This window comes from Xiphias gladius, chromosome 23 (genome assembly GCF_016859285.1).
Source record: "Xiphias gladius isolate SHS-SW01 ecotype Sanya breed wild chromosome 23, ASM1685928v1, whole genome shotgun sequence".
Taxonomy (NCBI): Eukaryota; Metazoa; Chordata; class Actinopteri; order Istiophoriformes; family Xiphiidae; genus Xiphias; species Xiphias gladius.
The window spans coordinates 17,048,455-17,068,672 of record NC_053422.1 but is presented as its reverse complement, the minus strand read 5'-3'; the positions used below and the strand labels follow the sequence as shown (position 1 = coordinate 17,068,672).

At 40.5% G+C, this 20,218-nt stretch overlaps 1 protein-coding gene across 4 annotated transcripts in view; it reads right to left on the bottom strand.

Annotated features, from left to right (window-relative positions):
* LOC120785567 (A disintegrin and metalloproteinase with thrombospondin motifs 2-like) overlaps positions 1-20,218 on the bottom strand; it is a 143,951-nt gene that overhangs the window by 74,815 nt on the left and 48,918 nt on the right. The gene's annotated exons all lie outside the window — the stretch shown is intronic.

Below are 20,218 nucleotides of genomic sequence, written 5' to 3'. Positions count from 1 at the left end.
TTGGAAGTAATCATTTACTACTGTAGATAGTAAGCTAGTTAACCGGACGTGCTAATGATTCCAGTTTATGTTAGAGCAGATAAACACACTGTTTAATCCATTCCTTACACTTCTGCTCCTGTGTTTGTAGTTTTGGAACAGCCAGAAAAAAAAAGACACCCCTTCCAAAAGTTTTTAAAGGCAGAGTATTGCTCATAATACAGCCCCACTTAAAAAATTCAAAGCTTGACAGGCCTGCCGTGCCTAGTTACGTTTGCCAAGCTGTGATTGGACAATCACTGTTCACGGGAGGAACGGTCAATTATTGGCTATGATCCCATTTTCTCTGGGTATACAAGTATATACAAATATGTTAAGTTTAAAAATCTCTTGTTAGTGTACCAAATTTCAACATAAGATTGACAAAAGGATCAAACGTATGAACTCTTAAACAGAGAATATGGCTACAATCCCGCATTATGCAGCTCAGGACCGCATTATGATTAACAGTAAAACTAGAGGTGGTGATCGTTGTCATACTTTGTTTCTCAAATATTTTAAGCTGATCTCAATATCAAAATCACTCAGTCTATTTTTCAAGAGGTACTTTTGTGACTGATCAAAAACATATTTTTGGGCGGACCAAAGGTTAGTAAAAGCGAATGAACTACAGAGACATCTTGAGGCAGATCAAGGAACTTGTCGACCTATGCCATGAGTGGCTTACTCTAGAGAAAAATCTTTATTCAATAACCATAGGCTTTTCGAGATAGATACAGCAATGGACTAAGTTAAAAGTTCAGTTTTGCATTTTTTTCCTGTAAAATCAGAATCGATAAAAGGTTGACATTAATCAAAATCGGAGTCACATCCCTACACTGTATGAAATTCCGCATGCAGATTTCAAGCCATTCCCCTCTAAACTGTGAGCACTTCCACCAGAGGGCGACACTGTGATGTTCAAGGCCCATAGGAACTCGGTGGGCAGCGAGGTCTGTCTGGTGGGCAGAACAGAGAGAGGTAGACAGAGACAGGGGGGAAGAGGCAGAATGTGTGTGGGAGAGAAAAAACACTAAGCAGAAGGTGAGGCGAGACAACTGAGTGGGGGGCCATGAGACTGAGATGTACTCAGAAGGATTGTGTGTGTGTGTGTGTGTGTGTGTGTGTGTGTGTGTGTGTGTGTGTGTGTGTACATGAAGCTTATGTATGAGATCTTGCATAAGCGCAGGTGTCAGCAGGTGCATGCAAGCACTAATACAAAGTGGTGCATTGGCATCTGTGTGTGAGCGTGTGTGTGTTTGTGTGCCTAAGGACAATACTGCTCCCTCATTACCAAACTGTTTCCTCCAATGCAGCACTAATGAGGAGCCTCACCGTCACCATGGTAATCAAGGTCAAGCCTAGGCCAACACACAAAAACAGACCTTCACACACTTTGCAGAGCCACGGCACACTTGTGTATGCGCATGCACAGCTGGAATTAGCGACACATTTGCAATGAGTAGCCTCACTTTATATGGATATATGTCAAAAAAGAAAGAGGAAGACATTGGCAAAAGCAAGAGGCAAACGGGTGGAGTTTTGTAGGATCCCTCATGATCCAAACAGTTTCATAGGAGGGATGTGGGTGTGATTTTATGTCCCTCTTGTCTCCTCCTCCTCTTTTTGTGAGATGAAGACAGAGAGACAGAAAGAACACAAGAGACAGGATGCATCCATGAAGAAAGGTACTCAGGTAGGAAAAGAGGAACAGGCAAAGAGGCATAAGGATGAGACACAAACATGGGAAGGGAGAGGAAGAAAGGGTGTGATATACAGGGGAACAAGGCTGGGGGGAGGAAATGGAGGGAGACGAAGAGAAAGAGAGGGAGGAGTAATTAAATGAAAAGAGCGAGACTTAGCTCTTTAGTCTCATCCCTCAAGACCGGCCTGACACTGCTACATCTAGCTAATGTCATAGCAACAGGGAGAAGGAAAGTCTAATGGGTGCGGCACAGAGAAGAGGAATAAAAAGCAGGTACAGGCAAGAAAGAGGAGGTAAGACAGGAAGAAAGTGAGTGAGGAAGGATGGAATGACGGAAGGGAAGAATGGAAAGGTGGAAGGGTGAAACAGAGAGAGATGAACACTGCAGAGTCAAGGACAGAGACATCAGGCTAGGAGTGATGGGAATGATATAAACATGGAGGAAAGGGAATGAAACAGTAGGGGGGAGGCATTGAGAGAGAGAGGGCTGGCAAAGAGCCAGAGGAATAAAGGCCATACCATCCCCTTCTCCTTCTCCATTTCATTTCCTCTCGCTCTCTTCTTCATCTGTTGTGCAGCTGTACCTGTGTTTACCATTGTTTCTATATCTAATTATCCCCTCTGAATAATTTACTAGAGTATCAATAATTCAGCTTTAATTAGCTAAGACACACCAGACAGACTTGGACCTCACTTCAACGTAGACAGGGCAGTCGTCAAACAGATCCACACACACACACACACAAGGGGATCAATTTAGTTTACGGTGGCACACATGAAAATATGAGTGAGAGGTGGTGTTAAAATTAAAACATACAAGGTGTAAAACCTGACAAGATCTATATTGAGGCAAATTCAACAACACTGTCCGAAAGTTATATTGTTAGCAGGATAACACGCTTGGACTGCAGCTTACCAGGGATGCGTTTCCTTGAAATGTGGCTGTTGCACCAACTATCTGTATAGTCATGACACCACCCCAAAACCATCACGACTGTGTCACTGCTTGTGCTGTCACCTTTTATTCAAAGTGTGAACTACTGTTTCAATGTGTGCCTTGTGCTCTGGCAGGAGGTGGTCGTAAACAGCACTGTCACTCCGACCTCAGTAAACTTGGCAATGGTTGTTCTCTCTGTTAACACAAACTGGAGAAACTATCAAGCAATGCTGAACAAATAATCATGACCCTAAACCATCTGAGAAGCAATGCAAGGAATCACTTCGGATTCAACACCATGGATGAAAAACTCATGGATAAAAGTTGCTGTTTGTTGCCTTCTATAAATGCAGGTACCTTACAGTAACGCTACCGCAACAAATCTGGAGTCACATGTTATGTTGTGACTCAAGTAAGGCAGCGGAGGGACCCCAAACGAACAGAACACCACAAATTTTAAAACATAACATTCGTTTAGGATTGCAAATTCAAATTAATTTGGACAAATTATATTTTGGTTTTCATTCATTTGAACTTTATTTTTATGAAGAGGTGAGAGCCCACATCACATGCAAAGCTCCATTACTCAATTTTTGGCCAGTGGGGTAAGAAAAACAAAAAAATCAAGGTGACAAACAAACAACTCTGACTCATTATTGCTTTAAAATGTCTTTAAGCTTAACAGGTCAGCAAATGCATGAGAGCCTTAATGAACATAAAGATGTCCAGCCATGTTGAGATTAGATTAGTGAAATCCTGCAAAAATTGCATTGCATCAGAACTTAATTACACTGGAGATTTAGTTTTTCAAACATATTCTAATTTTTTTTTTTTAAACCTGGAAAACAATGTGAATAATATTATATAAACTTAAGGTTGAGATAATAGCTGTTTACAGAGCTTTTGAAAGATTCCACGGCCTTCTTCAATGAGGTGGGTCATATACCAATTATCATCACATGACTGAACCTTGTACTGACCCTCTGTATTTAGATCACATAACACCTAAGCTGGTTCCATTTGCTGAAGAAGAGCCATGCCACACAATCAAAAGCTTTGGATAAAGCTAGTAGGTGAACTTTGTGTTTGGAATATTTATCTCAGATGTGTGATAAATAAGCCTGTTTTCCAACACGGTTATGAGAATTTTTTGATGTATTTACACAAACCTCACAATAGATTCCTCAATTCACACAGTGAGACGGCAATCAGGTGGATTTCAATAACTAGTGACAGACTACAGTTCTACCTACTGTACATCTCTAGAGGTGTGGCTTCATGCAACTTTACGACAGCAATTGTGAACATTTGTCATTTTTCGGGAAACACCAAAACTCCCAACGGTGCCTCTTTCAACAGAATTTATGACCACTGTTTGGCAGCAACACTTTAGGAAAACACACTGCTGGACATGGACGAAAACGTCAAGAAAATGCGTCACAAGCCAAATAACTTTCAATTTGTTTGGGCTTCTTGGCATGAAAGAGTTTGACGGTCATTCACGACCATCAAAGAGAAAAAGAGTAAAGGCAGCACTGACAGCTTCATCTCTCTCACAGTCCCCACCACCTCTCCATCTTCTCCATGTTCTCCGAGTCTTTTTATTTCAGTGTGAATCGTTGGCAGGTTAAGTGCAGAACTTGGACTCTTAAAGTTGCCCATTTTATCCATCAACTCCCGCTGTATTCTCCAGAGACACTTGCTCCTACACACACACATGCACGCACACACACACACGACTCGTACAAAAACATCCCCACAACAGCATCTATGTGGTAGAGACAAATTAGCAACTAGGGCCAAGGCCACTGTACGATTCCTACCTAGAGTTTATGACTCATGTCTGTGTATGTCTGTGGAGTGTTTCTGTCTGTACATTTTGTGTGTGTGTGTGTGTGTGTGTGTGTGTGTGTGTGTGTGTGTGTGTGTGTGTGTGCGCGCATTCGTGTTCCAGCCCAAATAGAGTGTATGCCAATAAGATCTGGCTCTGGATCGATAGGACTCAGACTGCCTCAGTTGACAGGCCGGGCCTGTTGTTCTCTTGATTGATCCACCTTCTGTGTTATGTGAGTGTGTATATGTGCGTGTGTGTAAAAGACAAGAAAGAAAGGTTTATAATAAGTTTATTTATTAAAATATTTGTTCATATTTTGTGGGGTTTTTTGTTCACCCTGTGAATATCTTTGGGTCTTTGCTACAATGCTTCATAAGTTTCATTTACCAATTTACATCTAAAAGAATGAGGCTCAAAACTAGTACTTTACATTACTTTACTTGATACAAAAAGATTTTTTTTTTCTCATTTATAAAATACAAATACAATTTTGTACAAACACAAAATCTATGATAAAAACCAGAAAGTGTCAAGGAATCAAAGAATAAGTAAAAAAAGAGTATGAGCCAAAGCCATCACTCATTGCCAGCTTTTGATACTCTGAGGCATGGACATTCAAGGAAAACTGACTTGATACCCAGCCCTAAGCCATATGGATTCCTGCAGAACTGTAGTTCGGTTCAAAGAACAAAATTTCATATTGTTGCCTTTTTATTCCGGTCCGGTTTGTGGAACTGCTAAAAAACACAAAGTAGGACACAAGCAGATCACACCTCTGTTTTAACTTCTTTTCACCTACTGACGTAGTGAGGAGACTCCCCATACTCACATGGTGACATGCATTCATGAAACATAATACAAAATCACTTACATAAATATACATAGGGCTGCAAGTAGCAATTACTTTGCATTATTTTCTTAATTAATCGATTAGTTGTGTATCACATATTCCAGCGCTGAAGGTGATGTCTTCATGGGTCTTGTTTTGTCTGACCAACAGTCCAAAACTCAAAGATATTCGATTTATTACAGAAAGACTAAACAAGACTGAAGAAACTAGAAAATATACATATTTGAGAAGCTGGAACCAGAGATTTCTAGGATTCCTTACTAAAAATTGACTCAAAGGATTAATCGGGGAGAGGAGCAAAACTACGAAATTAAAGCTGTGAGAAACAAAAGAGGGAGGCGATAAAGCTGAGAAGCAGAAGCAGCAGGTTAGCACTAATGGTCAATGACATGTTAACGCTGTGGCTAGGCTTAGCGAAGGCGCCTGAACTGCTGAAATATTTACAAGGCTTACAGAACAAGAGACTCATTCACTTCAAATGAGCTGGAGCAGAGAGAGAGAGAGAGAGAGAGAGCTGGGCCACTTTCCTACCTCTTCACTGCACTGAGGTAAGAGCACACACAGTTCAAATGGACAGCATCACATGAATAATGTGCATGTGTGACTTTTTATTTTACTTATTCAGTTTGTTTGCTTCAGTTTGTTTACAGGCAAAGGTTTAAAGAAAGCGGAGGAAATGCAGAGACAAACTTATTTGTCCTTGTTTGCTTTTGCAATGCCTTATCTGACCATATTTTTTCTCTAGCTTGTCTCTGTGGTCATACATGCAAACACAAGAGCTATATTTAAAGTTTTGTTTTAATTCCTTTCAAGCCGGATGTGCTTTTGGACCTAATCTAGCCTCTTTCACAACTTGCACTTCTCTCCTCTGCACTCATTCCTTCCATGTCTCTCTGAAAGATGAGAAGGACTCTCCCCATATATGATGGGGGTGTTAAAGACAGAGGGCGTACCTCTGACTGACAGGCCCCAATCAACTTCGATTCCAACACTTTCATGCAAGCCCGCCCCTGCCATGCTTAGAATCTGAGATCCGGGCTACCGTGTGTGTGTGTGTGTGTGTGTGTGTGTGTGTGTGTGTGTGTGTGTGTGTGTGTGTGTGTGCGTGCGTGCTCGTTGTCCCTGTGCATGAGTGTGAGCCCGTGTGGGTGTGTGAAAGTGAACCATCCAAACTCCTCAGTGTGTTTTTCGAGCGCTTGTCAGCTTCAAAGACAGGGGTCAAACCAACAGCCACCTGACACAAGCTAACTTCACTTACTGCTGCCATGACAACAGAAAACAAACAGAAAATAAAAACATACTGCATTTTCATAATGGCAGCTCAGTGTCTTTCTTCCCACCCCACTTTCTCTCTCTCTCTCTCAGACTGGACAGACGACTGGAGCAAAGGATGTGAGAGGAGAGACAAATCTTTCACTTGTGTTCTTCCTTTTCCAGGAATGTTTCACGCTCTCCCTGTAGTAGTGTTTTTTCTTCTCACCTTGGACCAGAAATGATTGAACTTCCTCACCTTCCCCCTCTCATTTTTCTTCTCTTTCTTGGTGGGAGCCTGACGTAGACGTGCCTGGAAGCAAAGTTCTTCCTGAGCAATCCTGACAGTTCCAGCTTAATATTTAACCACCGGACAGTCACGCACACACAGACGTGCACACCTACGCACAGCAATACTGTGCGCATGGAGATAGATCTGCACAGAAATGCACAAGACGCAGGAGAATCCAACTCCATCTAAAAGTTCGAATAGAAAGTTTGACAGTGACAGTGATAACAGAAAGAGGCAGCTGTCCCTCTAGGAGAACTTTCTTTGTCTTGTCTAAGTGACAGGCTTTGTGGCAGAACCCACGGGCTTTAACATGGCAGTTGCTGATGGCACTGCTAATGAAAAGATATGTTTTCAGGCTAAGCTGCATGAGGTTGTCCATTATCTTTCTCCTTACTGCCCCCCCCTAAACACCACCACCATTTTCTTCTCTCTCTCACTTTTCTTTTTAATTACCTGATGTCTCCTCTTCTGGCCCAGACGCCAATAGAGATGTAAGCGGCACCGTTTGCACTTAACTGTCTGTGTACATCTGATCTCTGATCTTTCCTCTGTCTGACTGTGTGTATGAACTATGTGTTCTATTATGTGTATATCTAGACAGAACCTGTCCGTATTTTCTGTTTGTGACTACGATGGTTTTTGCAAGCCATCATACAAGCATGCTTATTTACATTTTGAGCAAATTCTTGGTCATTTGTTTTACAACAGAGCAGAAGAAAGGTTGATTTAAATGTGAGGTATTTGGGAATAAATAAATAAGGAACAAACAGGAAGAACAAGACGAATAAACGCAATCCTGTAGATTTTTGTAAGAAGATACAGACTGATCCAATTAAAGATTTTTTGCTTTTAAGTGCTAACATGCTGATCTGACATATTAGACTGCTGGTCGGCGTGTAAATCTGTACCGGTTTGGCTTCACATCACAAGAAATAGACAATCATGAGACAAGAGGAATTAGAATAGAAAACAAAGTAAAAGACAAAGAGGAGAAAAATGACAGTGAGAACAGAAAATAGGGTTTGGAAAAATTTGGGATGATGATCATAAACTAACTCAATTAAGCTGACAGGACAGAAATATAGAACCTACACAGACGGGATTCAGAGGAAGAGACATTGATGCTCGAACAAATTTTGGCACACTCTCAGTCCTTTTTCTCCACTTTTTGGATCACAACAAGGCACTCTGTGCATGCCATGTACTTTCCCTTTCTCTGTGGCCATGTTTTTGTACTCTTTTCTGTTTCCTGTGACCAATCTTTCTGGGATGCCCATTCTCTCTCCTGATGCCAAGCTTGGGTTCCCCATCTGCGACATCTACGCGGACAGAGGCAGCTTGTTGCACTTCAAACCCAGCTGAGAGGCCTCTGGCAACCTTGGCGCGGCAATAGAGCAGAATGGATACTGAGACAGGAAGTTACCTGCCAATGGAGTCCTCTCTGTGTGTGTATGTGTGTCTGTTAATGTTCGTTTGGCAGGTAATTAAGAGACGTAATTTCTCTTGTCGATGTTGGCATGAAAAAGGCAACATGAAAAGTGTTTTACATTGTGGTTTGTGAAAGAAAGTATGCCTTTTTAGCTTCAAATATTTACTTGCTGTTTGCAGGAAAGGTGGTAATGGATTGACCATGTTGGTCATTTATTTAAAAAATCTATAAAAACATGTGTTCACATATTCTCAAATGTCAAAGTATGTGAGCAATTTTAAGGCATCACAAGAGATTTATAAGTTTACAACCATAAGTTATAAACAAATCAAGGATGTATTCTATAGATGGATAGGACCTGAAACATGTTGGTTACAGTCAAAGATAGCGGTGTCAATTAATCGACTAATTAATAAATGGAATATTCTTTTCACCAATATAAATGACTGTAAGTCGTCCACCAAACCAGATGATCTTGGCCTATTCAAAAACATGCATCCCTGAGAACATGTTACATTGAGAGAAATATCAACAATGGACCAAGTTTCGACAAGAAAATAAAATCCGGAGCATAGGAAGTGATAAAATCAGATCTCGACTTCCACAGGGAGCAATTGAAAATGAACTATTAAGCCCTCTGACAGAGTCAACAGACTCTGTGTTTACAGTGTGGAGGTTAGATACTATCCTCTGAGGACTACAAGCTTTAAAACCAGATCTATCAGCAATCTCTTTTAAACATTCTAGTTGTGTAATAAATGACACTTAGGGACAGCCGAACTACACTTCTCACTGTGAGAATTCTTAACTTTAAAGTAAAGGAAACTATTGTAAAGGACGATACACACTAGACAAACAACCACACGGTTTACAGTGCATTCCTGCACAAACCTTGTTTGAGTTGAGGCCATCCTAGTTATTACATTACCCAAATCCATGAACTAATCGATATATCAAACAATAATAAATGTCACAACAACTATGGTTAAGTACACATATTTTGTTCAAACTTGTGCAGATCAAATATGGAAAACAAAAAATAAACAGGTCTCAAAAGATTATCAGGTAAACCTAGTATCCTCTCCCTCTCACATCAGGTTACAACTCAAACAGCTTAAGATCTCAAGATGTTGTATTCAAGGACTGAACTAGATACAGTACGATGACTGACGTTTGCACTGATCAAAATGGAGTGTTTCTGATTATCAAGAACATGAGGGAAAATGAGAGAGACGGAGAGAATGAAAGATTGAGTGAGATGAGAGGATAAAATACTCCATTACTGTCAGCACATTACACATCATGTCAGATTAATGATTAAGAATAGGCCAGTGGAATTTGTTTACTCACAGCTTCTTGATGGGGATTTTAAGCTTTATATTTTAGAAGGTGATTAAACAGCAAACTATGCTGTGTAATAGCTCTGAATTATACACATGTATCAGTTTCATGAAGGTATGGGTTGTGACAAGAGGGTTAAAGCCAGATTGACTTCACCATAGCATTAACAAGAGCTCGGAGATATTATGATATATACACTCATATACAATTCATAAACAATAAAAGATTTTGCTATACCCTTTACTATATATTGCTTAACTGTCTCTGGGTGCATTAGGCCACTTATGTGAGCAGGACTGTTTTTTGGCAATATTGGAATATATATGATTCTTGCATCAGTGTAATCAAATATCTTGTTTGTAATTAAAATCACTTAACTCAAAAACAGAAATGTCAGTCTTCTTATAAGCAGTTTCACAATTGATTTTCAAGAAAATATACTATATCGTGAAATATATTGATATGCTATATAAAATTACCTATATCGTGAGAGAGGATGTTATTCATATCGCCCACCTCCTGGTACAACCCAGCTGTATCTTTGTCCCTGTCCCAAACGTTTCACCAGACACCAACATAGATATTGAACGATGCTGCAAAGCCCCAGATTATGATCCACCGCCCTGACCCCTACACCCTTACTTACTGATGCAAAAAACACTTTATGAATCTGCTTTCGAATAACTGCATATTGTTGTTTTTTTTTTTTTATGGTCAGGGCATCAACTTTGTGCTCAATGAACAGGAAAAGTGCGTTTAAACAGTATAACTTGCTGGTATGGTAACTTGTGAGAATACACTAGGTAGGCGCAAACACAAAAATTGCTTTACTTCATTTCTGCTTAAATCTTTGCAATGTGCTTTTCAATATTCAGGCACACACACACACACACACACACACACACACACACACACACACACACACACACACACACACACACACACACACACACACACACACACACACACACACACACACACACACACACACACACACACACACACACACCTAGGAGGTCAACTTATCTTTATGCCAGAAACCTTGTAGAGGGCCACCCAGTGAATAGCAGCCATAACACCTCTGCACAGCAGGCAAGACACTAGAGAGAAGGGCACATCGTGCACGGCAAAGATATCTGTCAGAGCGGCCTGCCTTTTGAAAAGCATCACATCTATCAGTTACAATCCTGTGCGATCTGTGTAGAGGAGATGCTTCGAGATGTGTCAAGGAAAGCACAGTGGTAATGCTATTGATATTCCTGCGAGCAGTAAGGTTACAGAGGACTGCTTTCAAATGAAAGCAGCCTCTTTGAAAATACACAATTATTTAGACACTGATAACAGAAACATAGAAACACAGCTGGTTTCAGTTTCACACTCTCACAGTTGATTTTGAATGGGTTACATGGGACTGCCGAAGAAAGTGGTGATAAAGGACTGCAACCTTTCAAAGCAAGTATCACACACCCTAAGTTCCAGGAAATTAAAGCAATTTCAGTACACTTAGTGTTTAATCACTTCCAGTTGCTATGGTAACAGAGGGGTCAATAGGTCAGGAATTCGTGTGATTCTGCAGTTTACCACGCACACAATTACACACGCAAACACACACACACACACACACACACACACACACAAACCGTGGGCTCCATGTCTGCATCTATCCCACATCCAACATGACCTCCCTCGTTAGCTGGAATTAGCCTAATAATTCCTGGACATGCCTGGGAAAGGGAATGGGACCGGGAAAACTGCCATGTTCCCTTAAATTTCCTCACACTTATTTAACCCTCACTGGGTCAGCAGGCAGAGATGAACAGAGACAGAACAGGATCAGGCCTCAGGGGCTTTATCTGGATGGTGGAGATAGGGGCAGGGATAGGGGCAACAGTGAAAAAATGATCATGTGTTATGGAGAAGTGAAGCATAACTGGGTCTACAAAGCATCCCTCCACTCACATTGTCTCTTTTTGACTGCACCTTCTCAGCAGCCTGCACGAGCGGCAGAGGACTCGGCTTAGTTTTTTCACCATCATGATGCTGCTCTGTGATTCTCTGTGTCACAATTAAACTGAAAAAAAAATTGTATATGGTATTAAATATGCAGTTAAAGAGCTCTCACTATTTGTATTCTCACAAACAAAACATACAGTACATGTTTGATGATTTAAAAGAAAAAAGAAAAAAAAAAGGTGTAAAGAAAGACTGTCAACCTAAAATAAATGCAGTGTATTCTATACATAGACAGAGATGAGCAGGTATTCAACAAGAGAAACATAAATCCAATGTATGCTGCAGATTATTATGGGTGGAATAATGGCTCACTGAAGATACAAGTAAATGTCTCTACAGGTATACACAGAGAACACAACCCATACAGCTAGCAAATTTAAACAAAATGAGTGTTCAATCCAACTCGTGTCCGTAGATGGCTTCTTAGAGGAAAAGGAAAAAAACTTAAAAGTTTTACTTAAAATCCATGTACGTGTAAAAGAAACTGTTGTAAAAAGGTCTCCAAATGAACCCCCATGCACACTCACTTTTGTGCAGTCCAGAGTATGTTCCAGCTTTAAATCGTCAGGAAAAAACAATTTATTTTTGTAAGCCTGTCAGTATCTTAGACTTTATGACCGTAGAATGTTTGTCTGTAATGTAACCCTGTAAATATGAAGAATGTCATTTTTAATAGTGAAGAAGGTTGGTAGCAGCTGTCCAAGATGACACATAACTTACGTTAAGCAATGCCCAAGTATTTTCAAGGCAGCCTTGTCAAAATCATAAAATTGTTGGTTAATATAAATCTAGCAGTGATTAAAAAGAAGTTGCTTAGTATGTAACTGGGGGTTACGTGCCTGTGCCTGATATATTTTCCCCCTGTACCTCATGTACACATATTGTTGTTCTATCAACAATATGTGTACATGAGGACAAATCAAGCTGAGGGTTTACAGTGAAGATGTCCTCCCTGTGTAATATTTTCTGGCATCCACCAATGTGCTGAATAGCTTTAGGACTAATTTCCACCCCTCACTCCTTTCTGTGTTGTTGCTCTCCTTTGTCTCGCCCCCTCAGGCTGCTGCCCTTCTTCCAGTGTGGTGATCCTGTCTGGTTATTAATTCATAGTTAAATCTAAACGGTCTGGACACTCACATAACCCTTCCGCTGTTGTTCATTTTACGTTTGGGAGGGCCACCACTGTGTACTTCACACCCACTAGTGTCTAACAGACACACATGCATAAAAATCACACATGTACGTGCTCTCCCTCTCACAAAAATAACTGAATTTGTACACTGGTCCACACTCACTCCTTCAACATGCTGCTGAAAAGAATATTTTCACACACACTCATGTACCATATACACACAAACATACAAACAACCCTCCACACACGTACACACCGTTGCTGTAAGGATAGTGATTAATTGCAGGGAAAATGAAAAGGGGGAGCAGTAATCTGACATCTTCAGTGCTGGGCAACCAGTAATTAAATCCCTTCATTAGGTCAAATATTTGATTATGAAGAACCTCCAGGGGGAATCTAGTAATGACCTCTTTCTCTTGGGAGGAAGGTGGGAGGAAAAGGAAAGGAGGAGAGGAGAAGAGAGGAGGGTCATTAATGAAGGTAGCAGAAAAGTTGAGGAAACAAGGCAAAACAGACAGAATGGCAATACAGTCATCTACATGTTGTCTGTAGTCAGTGAGTATGTTCTTCACACCTCCTCCCCATGTTTCCCTCAGTCTCTGGATGGCGTCTGTGTGTTGTTGTAGTAAGTCAAAAACGCTGGCCGCAGCATATCGCTAATGTGTTGATGAAGGCAGCTCAGGCCAAGGGAGTCTCTCTCTGGTGGAAGACAGACAGTGTGCGTGTTCGACAGACGAGTGAACATCGCTGGCCTCCGCCTCAACCCTCTCTGGGAAGCTGCTAGCTTCAGCCTGCGAGTGCATCTTCTCCACTCCTTGTACATTAGCCTGAGATAACATGGGCAGGGATTATGCACATTAAAAGGCAGGAGTGTGTAGGATTAGCAAAAGAGACAGAGAGAAAATGTCAGTTACTCTGCTCTCATTGGTGTTCCTATGTTATGTTTCACTTTCAGGTTATCAGTATTGAACTCTCCAAGTGAAAGACCAACAAGGTGGCTTCAAGAACCAAAATGACGTATCATGGGGAAACAAATGCTGTTGTGTGAAATACTTGGAAAATTTGACTAAATTAGCCTAACAAACTTAAGAACTGATTTAATCTATTATGCCCCACGGTGTACTGCAATTCAAAGTTGCATCTGCAGTATCATTATGTTTGCACTATGTGGTTCCAAATGCTAATTTCTCTATTGATTAGCTCATTATCAGATCCTAATAGCCTGGCAAATATAGAACTAGTGGCCATGCTGAGGAGGTGTAGCTGTGTTGCTGTAGAGATCCAGTATACAATACTGTTGATGAAGCACAATTATTCGGCCATAAATCACAGAGAGAAGGGCTCATTCTGGTTCTCGCAGTCCCGCAGAGAGACACGAACACACTACAGCTTTTTCAATAGAAGTATATAAACTATAAAAACACTTAACCTCCTTTCTTATGAGCTGCTGGCTTCCGCAATTAATTAATAGATGTTATTGCAAGAGTGTACCTGAACTTAGATGCTCTTGTTTCATATTTCACAGCTTTCCCTCGATCTCTCCCCTTTCCCCTCTCTCCCATGTGTGTGAGTGCGTGTGGCTGCTCGAATGCCAATGCTGTCATCAAAGGATACGTCAAAACGAAGGCTCTGGCAGAGGCTGCTATCGGGATCTCAGACACGCACACACACAAACATGCACACACACACAGCTCCAGCTATGCTTTCATATCACGCCCTGGCAACGCCCACTGACTGCAGCATAGCTCCACCGGTATCACCAAGGTTACCAGCGGTAGCCAGGGATACCGTCGGAGCCGCCTGTGAAAATGTAGAAACCGGGTGTGGCCAAAGTCTAGTTGGTCGATGTCTACATCTCCATGTAAAACATTCCACAATCAAGGACACAATTTTATGCCCATGGATACATTTTTATATACTAATAAAAGTGCAACTGTTTGTTAAGGTTTCATTGAACCAACTGATATTTTACTTAATAATGCTTTAATGATTAAACAAACTTCAAATTCACAAAACGATACTTGTGTGTCAAATGTGCAAAGCTGATTTTAAAGTCTATCGCTGCTTTGTTTTTTTCATATGCTGTGATGGAAGCATTACTCCTTTCCAAGTATCAGTTAGCACTTTACCTTTAACAGTTATCAGCGTGCAGACTTTGCCACAATACTAATACAGCAACATGTTATTAACAATCCGGGTATCGTTTGGTGCTCTGCACCTCAGCTCGTCTTGTTCTGCCTTTTTGCACACACCTGGTTTCAACATGTACGTGCCCGGATCTGATAGACATTTCAGATGCGTCAGTATACCAGGGTGCATGCATTAGTCAGTGAGTTAGTTAGCTGATGTGAGAGGCTTGAATTCATTGGTTTAAGGACCCAAGATTAAAAATTGGTGTTTCCATGACAAAGGAGGGCCTCCGCCAGCACCCGTGCAAACACAGCACTCACACACAAATTGAGAAAGAATATTCCCAGGCATGCTTCTGGCTTCACTCTCTCTGCCTGGAGAGGCGTGTGCGTATGTGTGCGCGCGCGCGCATGTGTGTGTGTGTGTATATATGTGTGAGAGAGAAACAGAGACAGGGAGAGAGAGATTGTTGTCCTCTTTGGATATCAAACACACTTGGAATATTTGGAAAGAAAAGAGCAAGAGAAGATGAAAGAGAAAAATTTTAATGTGTCTCTTTTTTTAATGTACGTCTTTCTAAATCATCAATCATACACACACTGTGTTTAACAGGCATTTATATCTAAACAAACACATGCACAGTATATGTGCACATAAATATCCCACAATGACAATGCCTTTTTTTTCTCACATGATAACTCTAACGTGATATGCATTCCTGCAAGTGAGAATTATATATATATATAGGGCTGTCAAGGCATCTCAGAGGTGTGTGTGTGTGTGTGTGTGTGTGTGTGTGTGTGTGTGTGTGTGTGTGTGTCTTTGTTAGGCGTAATGAGATATATCAAGACTAGCACAGACTTCAATATATACCTGTTTCCAAGTCTTTAAATGTTACACGTAGTTGTGAAGACAACTTTGATGTGATGTGGAAACCCTTCCCCCACTATTCAAAATCCTACCCCTTCCTCATGAAGAATTAAAGGTGTAATCCACTCTGATGCAATTCCACCTGTTTATAATCAGCAACTTATGTTTTTTATATTGTTGGGTCCAATTTATTGTTAGGTATTATGTTTTTTCTTTTACACATTGCTAAAATATGATCATGGACATACAGTATACTGCATTCCCCATTCTCCTGGAAGAAATGGACAGGTATCATCCGTGACAATTTTTGCAGAATGTTGTTTTTCCGAAGTGCATAATGACACTGACAATGTAGGAAACCTATAAGACGAATTAGTACAAAAGGTACGAAATACGCCCTTATATCCCTTTGTCCAAACACCCACAGAGAATGTCAAGAAAGAAATGTGACTGACTTACTGAAGAAGGTCAAATATTCTAGCAGCAAGGACTATGTCTTTCCTCTACTGTCTTACTGTTACAAAGTGTGCAGCTTTCCCTGGAGGCACTTGTTAAAAGAACCGGGTTTGTGGAGAAATGCGGAGAATGGAAAAAGCGGTACATTTCTGAATGTGTATTTGGAGATTTACAGTAGATGGTTAGGTATGTAACGATGTGAATTGAGAGCAAGTTTTTAGCAGATCCAAACATTTTTGTTTTATTGCTCAATACGGATTGGTTCTTGGACACCTAAGTAGACAAACTACAAACATTTTGCCACAAAGTCATTTTAGAAGACAGCTTAGAAGAGCAGTCATTGCAAATAAATACACACAAATGTTTCACACTCTGCTCATACTAGACAATAAACCAGTTTATTAATTTAAATGATTTAATAGAAGGCTGGGAAAATACCACGATAACAGGACAAGTGAAGTGCAGGTTATGAGGCAACAACTGAATGCTCCTTGATCATGTGGTTGCAGTGCTGAATTTGCCAGACTTTTAAAAGGATAACACATTAAAACTCAAAATGTCTCACATGGCACCGCTAATATGCATAGGCATGGTGTTGTCCTGTGAGCTGAAACACTGTCTCTATTTCAACATATTGTCCTGGATGACATTGAAAGACATGCAGTCTAAGCAGTAATACACTTTAAACAAAAACTGAACATAATAAGCTGTACAAGGTTATTTCTCATTACAGAATTTATTCTATTGAATTACATTACATTGTTAAGTACTATAATTAAATCCTTTAAAAATGCAGAAATGGGGCATATAAACTTTAATGCCATCTTTACAAAGGAGTATTTATTATTACTCTCACCACTGTTTAAATTATGTTTGATTCAAGTAAAACCTTGTTTTTTGTATTTTGTTATATAATGCTATATGCCAAATATTACTTGTTTAATTGGCTCCTCATTGAACAGAGTATAAAATTACACTGCTATTGTAACATACTGTCCAAACACAAGCACACACAGGAAAGAAGGGCTAAGGATTTAGCCTAAGGCTGTGTGAATGTGCGAACGCATACATGAGTCTATATTGTACTACCTACATTTGTGGGTGCCATTTAAACGTTGAAACATCTACACAGCGTCCAATATCCACAGGCTTTAGTTGATACAACATATCAGGTTGAAAACAGATATCTCTAATCCCAGCCTGCAATTGACTCCAAACCCTGTCTGCCCATCTACAGCATTATTCAAACATGCAGTCGCACATACCGAAAAAAAAAAAGAGATTTATACAGAGTCTCCACAGAGAAAACTCCCCATCAGAAAAATAAAAAACGAGACAAGCTATCAAACTGACAATCACCGGGGAATCCCACCACTTTCAAACAAATAAATATGCGCTTGTGCACCCATAAACACCCTAAGACTTGTTCTATCTCTCCTGCACACACACACACACACACACACACACACACACACACACACACACACACACACACACACACACACACACACACACACACACACACACACACACACACACACACGCGCGCGTGCATCTTCCTCTTCCTGAGCTGAGGAATACAGTAGACACTGTAATTCACACCCCATCTGAGCTTCCCCTGTAGATGAAATCCACAGGGTGTTTCCCCTGTAGATGAAATCTACAGGGGAAACACCAGGCTCCTCTATTGCCCCCAATTACTCGTGCCTGGAAACAGAGTCAACAGCCACAGTTTTATACAGTCACATCGTCTGGGAGGAAATCAGTCCCTTTTTGCTTCTGCTTTTAGCTGCACAATGCTGGCCAAAGCTTCAGCAAAAGCTACTTAGACTATCAAATTCTGAGAGAACGCAAACATTTTTTGAGCTCCTTGTGGAAAAGGATTTTATACAATTTTGCTGAGAGACGTCCTCCACGTTAATTTTTTTCATGTAATGGTTTGACTGAGTTCAAACGGACACCTTAATCCTGAGAATACACAAGGGCTTGTGATTCGTAGTACATATTGTAAAAGGAGCCTATAGGTTCAATTTGTGTGTGTGTGTGTGTGTGTGTGTGTGTGTGTGTGTGTGTGTGTGTGTGCGTGTGGTTCGTGTAGGCCATTCTGCTATCTCTGAGCTCATTCGTATTGCCATTATACATCACAGCACAGCACCAGCGAGTGGTTGTGTCAAAAAGCCTGCCTTCCTCTCCGCCATATCTCATAGTTAACTCCCCTAACCAAATTACCCCCCAACCCCCGCCTTACCCCTTCTCCTGTAGACACTGAGAGATGAGTTTGAGAAAGAGCTGCCTCAAAGAGAAAACAGCCATGTACAGCAGCATTTGAGAAGAAATGAGAGTAAACAAATACACACAACAAAGATCCTTGCTGTTATATTTCTGCTGAAATCAAAAACCAATCAGGAAATGAATGAGCACATTTAGAGTCAGGTGCGGAAGTACTTGTACAGTGACACAATTTTTGTAATTTTGCCTCTGTACACCATCACAATGGATTTGAAACTAAGCCATCAAGATGTGATTTAAGTGTAGACTTTCAGCTTTAATTCAAGGGGTTTAACAAAACTATTGCATTAACTATTGAGGAATTACAGCCATTTTTATAGACAGTCCTTCATTTTCAGAGGTTCAAAAGTAATTGGACAAAACATAATTCTAAATATTAAGGATTATTTTTATTACTTGGATGAAAATCCTTTGCAGTCAATGACTGCCTGAAGTCTGGAACCCATGGATGTCACCAAATGCTGAGTTTCCTCCCTTGAGAGACTTTGTCAGGCCTTTACTGCAGCTGCCTTCAGATGCTGCTTGTTTGTGGGTCTTTCTGTCCTTAGTTTTTTCTTCAGTAAGTGAAAAGCATGCTCAATTAGGTTTTCAGAAATCATCCTGCTACTTCAGCCGTCACATCACCGATAAACACCAGTGACCCAGTTCCATTGGCAGCCATAAATGCCCATGCCATAACATTGCCTCCACCATGTTTGACAGATGACATGGTATGCTTTGGATCATGAGCCGTTCCTTTCCTTCTCCATACTCTTCTCTTCCCATCATTCTGGTACAAGTTAATCTTGGTTTTAATCTGCCCAAAGAATCTTGTTCCAGAACTGTGCAGGCTTTTTTAGAAGTTTTCTGGCAAAGTCTAATCTGGCCTTCATGAAGGCATCTCTTGGTTGTCGACTTGGACAATGATCTACCTCCTCAAAAGTGTTCTTGACGTGACTAGATGTTGGGAAGGGGTTTTTCTTCAACAAGGAAAGAATTCTGCGATCATCAACTTTATTTGTCTTCCATGGTCTTCCAGGACTTTGGTGTTGCTGAGATGGCCAGTTCATTTCTCCATTTTAAGAATGTACTACATTGTTGATTTGGCCACTCCTAAAATTTCTGCCATCTGTCTAATAAGGTCTGATTTATTTTTTTCAGCCTAATGATGGCCTTTGCATCGACACCTCTTTGAACTGAATATTGAGAGCTCCCATGAACAGCTACCAAATGCAAAGTCAACACTTGGAATCAACTCCAGACATTTTATCTGCTTGTCAAGAAAAAACATGGGAACAGGCCACACCTGGCCATGAAAGTGACTGTCAGTCAATTGTCCAATTACTTTTGAGCCTCTGAAAATGAGGGAATATGTATAAAAATGGCTGTAATTCCTAAACGGTTAATGCAATATTTTTGTTGAACTCCTTGGATTATAGCTGAAACTCTACACTTCAATTACATCTTGGTGGCTTTGTTTCAAATCCATTGTGGTAGTGTACAGAGGCCAAATTACAAAAATTTGTCACTGTATAAATATTTATTAGCCTAACCATATTTGATGAAAATGAATCTCTGAAATTTTCATGTAAACACTTGTCCATTTTACTACTGTTTATCACCAATACAACATTTATGGCCAGTTCATCCAAGGTAGCACATTAATTGAAAATCCTCAGGCACAGAGGACAG